Genomic DNA, 9,488 nt, shown 5'->3' on the forward strand with positions numbered 1-9,488 from the left:
TGCTAGGTGTACTGTATGCATTACTGATATTAGGTATTGCAGTCTGCTGAAATCACAATTTTTATGTTTTTAGAGTCTGTGCAGCCACATTTGCATGTGAAACTGTCAAAATGGAAGCCAGTATTGGATTTATGAAACTAGACATTGTCCAGCATACATGTCCTGATTTTCATATCTCCTAGCATGCATAACTTGATTTATGGAAGCCTTCAGGGAAGATTATAAATTCTAACCGTGTTTCACCAAGGTAGACTTTCTAAACATATGACTACAGTTAATCACTGATTATTTTAGAGGTTCAGAGTGATGCCAAAGTATGTTGAAGGGTAGAAGCACCATTTCCTGTTAGGTGCTTATATTTAGGTAAAATGCTTTTATTTTTCAAATAGCAACACTACCAAAAATGAGAATTTCATATAAAATGTATGTAACTGATTTGAGATGCAGAAATGAAACAAGATTTCTGTAGAAATTCTGATCTCCCTCAGGAAGAGTTTTGTAAATAAATAACCTGAATGTGTGCAGATTAATATTTCCTCTGATTTGTTTTTAATGATGTGGCAGTGCCATTGATGTGATGATAAAATGCATAGGTTAATATTAAGCAGTATTATTAACAGATGGTTCAGTTATGTTCCATTGATTTCATGCACTATTATGGATGATCTCAGTTCATGGAAGGATGCATGCATGGTGTTTTAGATTCTTGTCTAACCTCCAAGGACTAAGGTATATAACATTTTCCTGTCCAAATTAGCTTGGGGGTTTCTTGGAGGCATTCCAAGTAAAGAATTCCGATAGCCCCAGACAAATGTTGTGCCAGTTGCAGTATGACAACTGTTTGCTTTAGTGGGTGGTGCAGTACCCTGTTGCTTGCAAAATTGTAAATATGGAGAGTAATATCTAATATCAGAGATGTTGGATTTCAAACCATGACAGCTGCATAAGACAAAAAGCCACTCCAAAAACAAAAAGAATCATGGAGAACAAGACATTCCCTGCATGGTATTATTTTTTTTTTCTGCCCAGACCTATATTTAGAATTCCCCTTCGCTTTTATACGAACCAGTTACTGTAAATACTACAACATAATATTTCCCTTTTCGGTTCAAATATGGTTAATCACAATTTAAATTTAATTTTATATAGTGTTAGAATGAATGAAAAAAAAGTGCAGTGCTAATTGTCCTACAGGGAGGAAATCATGTACATTGATAGTATTAGAAGCAATAAGATGTTTTCCAACTGTGATTGTTTGTGGACAAAAATATGTCTTTAAGGAAAGTCTAATAGTTACACATAATAGGGTATCATAAGTATGATTTGCACTGTAGAGGATGTCCCTCTCTCTTATGAATATACATACTTTGATCTGGAAAATGTGGAAAATTACACCCGTGGTCCTCTAAAATAAGGCTCTGTTCCATGCATAAGAAGTTTTAGGGATACCAAGTGGTTTTCACAAGAATACGGAAGCAGGAAAAGATGCAGTAAAGTCAGTGAGGGGCATTGTGCAGATTTTGTTCAGATTGTTGGTTGGTTGTTGGCTGTTGGTTGAAATCCTTGCACACTTGTTCTCCAGTGAAAAACAAAAAAGCGGATGTTTTTTCGGATCCGATATTTCATGTAGGTTTATGTACTGTCAGTGTTTAGAGTTTGCCTGTTCTCGTTGGTTAGTTCTGTCCGCTTTAGAGTTCCGTCTTCATCAGCCACTCATTTAGACCTGCAACAGCAGGGGACTTGACTTAATATTCAAATAATGACTTCAAGTAAGCAATTAAGAATAGGTCAAATGAAAGCCAGCAGTCCGTGAAGTAGCTTGTGGAGATATCTTCATGGGGTTGCTTTTGGCAGGATGTATCGTGCTTTAAAGAGACCTCACTCACAAACTGAGGAGGTTAAATTTGTTTCACTAAACACAGTGATTAAGGCTGCTTGCTGTAGGTTGATAAAAAAAATAAACAATGCCCCAAGACCAGATTTCTGTGATGCTGAGGTATCAATTTGACTGACCTGTGGCATAAACCGGTATATACTGGTATAAACCGGTATGTCAGTTGTGACATTATCAGTTTCCATTAGGGCTTCTGTCCTTTATGGGTTCCTTCTTCACAATTCAAGAATGGGTAGGAAGACTAGTGTCCTGACTGCTCCATAGAGCTGTTCCAGTTGATGTAAGTTGCAACCATTAAGTAAGAACAATTACTACATCTTCAACAACAGCACACCATTTCATGAACTGAGTTCCCAATCACTTTCAAGGTACTGGTATTTTTCCCCTGGGTGCTTTACCCTTCGACTCTTTTGATAAATGTAGCTGACAGGGTTTCCTGCAACTGTAACTGTGATGGCCTATGAACAGTTCTGAGCACCTGGGCACCACCAGCTTACCATAATACCAGGGCACTTAGAACACCAAATGAGCAGGGTATTCGAGCTCTGCGGTGAACAGCAAAACACAGTACAGCCCCTGACTGCAACACAGTGCTGTGAGCCAAGCCATGAACTCCCCCCCCCCAGCTCTTTCACTCTAACTAGCGTCATCAAACTGAATAGCTGAACTACCGCAGCTATCGTCACAGTTATAAAAGGACTCTGCCTCTACTAAAGCTCCAGATCTACTGTATTAAAAATAAACGATGTAAAAAATATGCACCAATACTTTTCTCCTTCTCTTTTTTTAATCCCATACCCAGTGCACTGTATTAAGTGTTTGATGTGGATTTTAATGAGGTCCTGAGGTGAACCAGCAGCCTGTGTCTTTGTGCTGGTCTGACATGGAACCAGCAGCCCAGCTCCAGCGAGCACGACTCTTTAATCTATAATTCAGGAATGACTGGGTCTGCTCTTCCTTAGGGTTTCAAATGAACGGAGAGCAGGAAGGGGAGTGAAAGAGCGGGAGACAGAGGCTCGCACAGAGCCATAGGGAGTAAAAGACAGGAACCTACTGTGTTGAGGTATGAGGTGTTCCATTCCCTCTGTGTCTCTTGTCTGTCTCCCTTTCTTGAGTCCACACACACAAACTACATGCATCAAGTATTAAACAACAGTGTAAATATTTGATCCATCAAATCGTGTCCCTCGTAAAACAAAGACAACACAGCCGGGACAATTATTTTAAAAGTATTCATCACAAAGAATGAAAGATCATGAAGATTTATGAACAAATAAGAATCATTTGTTTTCCGTAGTAGCGGCAATGCTTATTATCCAATATCAATTTGTAAACAGAAATGCACAACACAGGGCAGAAGCATAAAAAATGCCTTTCACCTCCCTTAAAAGCATGGGCACTGTAGTATGTACAGTAATGAAGGCTATTTGTATGGAAATGAGTACATATTTTCTAGTTGTTATTTAGGAAACATACCATATGAGGTTTTCAAAAATGTTCAGCAAACCTTGTTTATTATTTTAAATTGAATAGCACAGCCAATATGAGGCAAAACAGTTATAACATAAGTAGGTTGTTAACATTAATGTATGCATATCCTCACTAGCAATACACAAAGAAAATCAGCACAGTGATTGATCTTTAATGTGATTTTCAGAACAGTCATTTCAGTCATGTTGCAATCATGATTGTGGAAACAAAAGACAATGGAAGAAGGATAAGTTTGTCTGTTCTCATTCTTCACAATGTACTCACATTAGGCTTTGGAACATTGACTTTGTGAATATCGGACAGATTCTTGCACAGCAAATAATTGTTAACAATAATGATAATAAACATAAAGCAGAAAAAAACATTGGACCACAACTCTCAGAGACTCTCAGAGAATTATTACAAAGCGTATTAAACCACAAGTATGATAAAGTGCTGACACGTTTTGGAACACTTTCCTTCATTAGGCCAAAAGTGTTGCGAGCATGGATGCTCTGGCCAAGGAAAGTGTTGCAAAAAGTGTCAGCACTTTATATTTGATTCTCAGGGTTTAATAAACCCTGTAATAGCTTGTACCTCTGGGAGTTGTGGCCCTGACATTTCCCTGCCTTATCGTTGGTTTATTGAGTCCATGGATCATACACCCATACCTTTAACTAAGGAGGTTAATAGATCCTCCTTAAACTCCCTAATAAAACTCCTTATTTTCTCTTGAGAAAGTAGCGTTCTCTTCATGTGGCAGAACTACTGCTGTTGGTATTAAAACATGGCAATTATTACTGCAATATTCCTTGTTATTGCAATCATATTTTAAAAACTATACCAAAAATAATCTTTTGTTTGGAGTATTGGCTGCTTATGCAAAGGCATCAGTAGATTTAGTCTGTGTTTTTTAATTACAGTTTGGTGTATGTATGGTGTATTGGTTAATGGTTGGTGTTGATAAATTGGCATGCTATTCACAGTAATAACAGTTTACTGCAACACTGCAGCGATATTTACATATTATGTAAATATATAAATCTTATATATGTATGAGCTGTATAATGTGCTCATCATACAGCTCATTTTTACAATACATCAAGAATGCAATACAGCTGAAGCACTTTGTGTTCATGTATTTCACTATTTTATATGGTAAGCTAGTATTGCATTGGCATTGAGATAAGAGATTAGAAGTAGAAACAACTCTGTACATTTTGGTCACGCACCAGATCATTGGGTGAAGAGAAGGGAAGTAAGGACAGAACAGTGAGCTTGGTTGAAGGTTTTTATTCCTTAGTTTAAACAATTAGTCCCATTTTTAAATGATTTTCTTGCCTTTAACTTGTGTCTATTTTACCTTTTAACCAGTTATATGCATTTATATATTTTTTACTCTGTGTCTGTGTTTTTAAAGAAAACTTTGTTTATTAGAGATGCATCAGCCAGCTTCAAAACGGTCAGTTTAAAATTCACCAAAGTTTGCATTATATTAGTTTTTTTCTCAATAAAGCCATGTCCACTCTCAGTAAGTCCATATGAATTACTGGTGGCACGGCATCTGCTCTGAATTGATGTCGTGAGCAAGCAGAAAAAGTATGCTGCCCTGGGCCAGCTTTTCTCCAGGAGGAACAGGAATTCAATCCAGACCAGTGCTTTTATCAAAAACAGGCGAGTAGCAGAGCGACGCTGACAGCTGCCTCTTTCACGGCTGCCGATGACATCATTGGACTCGCCGCGCACCATTTGATCTCGCGCATTGTGATTATCGAAACCGAGACTTCGCTCAGATCCCAGGTCTCAAATCCCGGTCCAACCGACCTAGAAATTCGCGCAGTGTTCTCTCTGTTCACATACTGCCGAAGGCTGTTTAAAGCCTATCTGTCTTTGCCATCTCTATTTCACATCCGCTCTCAAGCACTCGGGTCCAGCGCTTTAAAGGTTTTGGTTGCAGAGCACAGACCAGGAATCTTTTGATGATATTCCAGCTAAGTGATCAAATACATTTGGAATGGTAGGGCTGAGGAAGCAACCGCTCCTACCCCAACATTGTCAAACTGTGCTTTTGGTTTGTCTCTGGTAATGTAAATTGAATGGCTGAAAAGGATGTTAATTACTGTCATATAGCAGAGACTCTTATCCAAGTTACAATTTTATATATTATCCTTTTACACAGCTGGATATTTACTGAGGGCATTTTTAGGGTTAAGTATCTTGGCCAATGGTAAAATGTAAGTGCCTGTGCTATGCCACACTGATGCCCACTGGGGCAATGTAAAGAAATCAATGTATGAAAACACACCCTTACTCATGCCATGCCATTTCACTGACATTTTCTCTGTAGAGGGAAAACAGCATTATGCTCCTGTTTTTCCTGAGATTAAGATAACAAGTCAAATGTGCTGTTGTAGATACATTGACAAGCAGAAAATGCTAAGAACAAATCCTCTTCAAGATGCTTCAGAAGCTCTCTGCTCTTAGAGGGGTTATATTCATTTGCATACACCACTGTTTACACTTCAAATGTAATTCTCCTTTCAGTAACATTTTTTTCAAATGCAGGGTAAATTTTCCCACCAGTCTGTAAAGTGATGTTCTTTCAGAGGTGGGACTAAAAGATTTGGCTCTGATCCTTTGTGTTGTAGATCTTGCTCTTTCCCTGGAAGCTCTGATGCTGAGTCCACTGTAAGATGTGGTACAACTATAGACATGAAATCTAAGAGCAGTACTCCTAACCCTTGCCTTGACATGCCTCTAGGTCCCTCAGCTCCCTTTACAGTAAGATACCCCTGTTAGATACAGTCATGCCCACAGTGCACCTCCCTCTGTTTGATTAAAGCATCATGTTATGATTTCAAGGGAGCAATTCGTGTATACGTGTTTACATTTTGTATCTGCCATCATCTGATGTCAATTCATGGTATATTACAAATTTTGTGAGAAAAAGTATGGAATATACTTTACTATGAGGATAATTAGTTTCTAGTGACATATTATTGACAACCCAGTCTTTCATCTTGACCTGATGGAGACCAGACAACGATTGAAATGTTGTCAACTCTGTGAAGAACTTGGAAAAAATAATCACACTTGGGAGTGTATTTACTTTGTTTTAATTATTCACCATTTGTTAACACAGACACCTGTACAAGAATAATGGATGTCCGTATGCACCTCTGGGACTGTTGATTTTCTTCCTGACATTGACATCATATTCACATGCACACTCTGAATTACAGTGGAGGAGAATTTCTAAAGATGAACTAAAACAAGGAGAAAAAGTAAGGAGTCGCTCATGTACAGCCCTGTCTCTGATGAGTTCTCTAAAGCCTTGCACAAGCTTCATGACTTCAAACCATAAGTGAGTGCACCGTGAGTCAACATGAGACAAATTAAAAGTGGAATATAGGGCTGGCAAACCCGTCACATTTTGAAATCCGGGAATTATTATGCGATGGTTTTTAAGGGCTCTACAAGAATTGCAGAACACATATGGCATTAATCTTTGGTCACTGATGTAACCCCGGAAGGTTATGAAGCATTTACCACACAAACTCAACAACAATTTCTGTCAGTGTACCTAGGGTACCCTCTTTACACTTGTCATACTTAGGTTGTTTGTAATGGCAGCTATTTGTGAATGGAAAAAATGCTCTTCCCATAGCTTTACATTCTATATAATAATATCTAACTTTGTTCACCACTCTTCTCATTTGTTACCTTCCCGCTGTTTTGTAGTGCTCACTGCTGACAGTACAATCTGTTCATTCCAACTGACCACTGTGTTACAGTTGGTGACAGACTACTATTGAGACTTGAGATTTGAAACTTGGGAATTGAACCTTGATTCTGGTGATTTGGCACATAACTTGATCTGACTGTTGTGATTTTACATAAGACTTGATCATTGTGACTTAGATCTTGACTCAAGACTTGTAAGGTGGGACTTGACACTTGGGGCTTGAATAAGTCTGACTTGGTCCTATGACTGCATGCACTGCCATTATTATTACTGTTTGTGCATGTAGAGTGTTGATATACTGTCTCTAACAGCTAATATCAAGTCAGCAATGTAAAACATGTAGAAATGTGTGCTATGACTGACATTGTCGCAGAATGTGGAGGGAGCTATGGCTGCGGGCACCTTAGTAATAAGCTGCCAAGAGAAAGTCTGCTCTGACGGTAAGACGGAGTCATACTCATTATCAGAAAGTATTTGTACAATTCCAAAATTAAATTTCAATAGCCTTTCCCACACTGCTGTGGAATTAAGCCACAAAATAATAGTGCAGTCAGAGATTGCAGACCATCACCTCTTTGATTCAACCTCGACCTCTAGTGGTAAAATGTAATTATTCCACCCCATTGATGCAGACAGACATAGACGGATGGATGATCTCACAGACATATAGAGACCAATGCAATTCTTTCAAGGAGAGAGTAAAAAGGAAAAAAAAAACTGAATAATAATGCCCTGTTTAAAAAAAAAGTTTTAAAAAAAGTTGTTGAAAAAAACTGTTGCTGACATTGGAGGAATGCCTCCCAGGTTGCTGCATTCTGCCATCCATACAGAGATTGGACTTTCTCATCTGTAGGCAGGTCTTTGATACCTGAGAGCTGTGGCCTCTGGGTTTTCCTGGTCTCCTCCTTAAAATGCTGTAGGGAGTGGGATCTAATATCAGAGGATTGTGAATAACCCTACCTTAAAGGTGGAACAAGCTACTGCAATATTCTGCGTATTCTATAGACCAGGGTCAATGGCTCCCAATTTAATGGTTCTTCTCATCCATCAGACAATTTCAATCTTGTTAGTGCTTTTGCTGAACTGTACCCTACTATTTAGCTCTATTTATAGTTACCCACATTGTCATTCACGGTGAATATGATATGACAAACAGAGGTGCTCCTCTCTCTACTCAGGAGTCCCTTGTTTGAGACAGTTTGTCATATCTCAGCTCTGCACTTTATACAGAAGATCTGTGTCTCACACACACTTACCATAGAGCTGCTTCCTTCTGCAAAGGGTAATGATTAGCTTGTGATAATATAAGTACAAATAAATAAATGAAAATAAAAAAGTAGATGTTCCCCTGCTGTGACTCAAAAAACAAAAGGGGGCAACATTTTTCTGGAAACAATATTCATTTTCCATGGAAAATTTTCCTCAAATTCCCCACATCCCTCAGAGTTGGAAACACTTGAGTATATTCTTTCACCTCTGTACCTTTCAAACTTAGTAGTTCCACTCCAGCTCCACTCTGTTTTTTTCACTGCGTGATACAGTTTGTCTTGAGGGTTCTCACATATGCGTAGACCTGAGCCAGTTGCTTTTGTTCCATCTCAAGATCTGACTCTATAAAAGTCTGCCATTTAATCTATTATTTATGGCACCTGGTCAATAAAAACACATCCGAAGCTCCAGGCCTGGCTTTACAAAAACTGCCTGGAGAATATTTCGGTCAACTGTATGTCTCAGGCATGCAGCAGTACACATGGTAGACTTCTATCCTTACTGTGGAACAGACGTATTTTTTCTGAGAAAACATCCATACACTTCTCATACACTGTGTAGTATCACAGCAGACACTCCTGTGAGTAAAGTTCACAGTATGGTGCCATCTCCACTGAAAAGTTTTTCTCAGGGCAAACACTGCCTTTTGCTGGCGGGTGGCCATCACATCCTCTTCTAACTGGTTGAACTAGAACAAGCTCCAATGCTCCCCCCTCTATCTTCTTTTCCAAGGAATTATGCCTGAGAACAAAAAACTGCCTTTGAGTTCTTGGCATAAGTTAAATTCTGCAATACTATCAATGCTAATCTTAGGTAACTGATTATATTTCAAAACAAATTTAGATTTTGACTTTTGATAATTCATGAGGTAGAACTTAGAGGGAGAGTGCAGTTCTGTTGATTCAGTTATTTTTCCTCCTGATTCCCATAAGAATATTGCATCTGCTGCTTCATTTCACTGCCAATCAACACATTGTCATCCATGTGGATACATGGCTTTGGTGTTGACTTGATTGACAGAAAATTTTATGAGAAATGAATATGAGTGAAACACTATAGCCGTGTAATACAAGTATTGTTTTTCCTTTTCTTCTTTGCTCGTTGGGTTAC

The sequence above is a fragment of the Megalops cyprinoides genome, chromosome 10 (genome assembly GCF_013368585.1).
Source record: "Megalops cyprinoides isolate fMegCyp1 chromosome 10, fMegCyp1.pri, whole genome shotgun sequence".
Lineage (NCBI taxonomy): Eukaryota > Metazoa > Chordata > Actinopteri > Elopiformes > Megalopidae > Megalops > Megalops cyprinoides.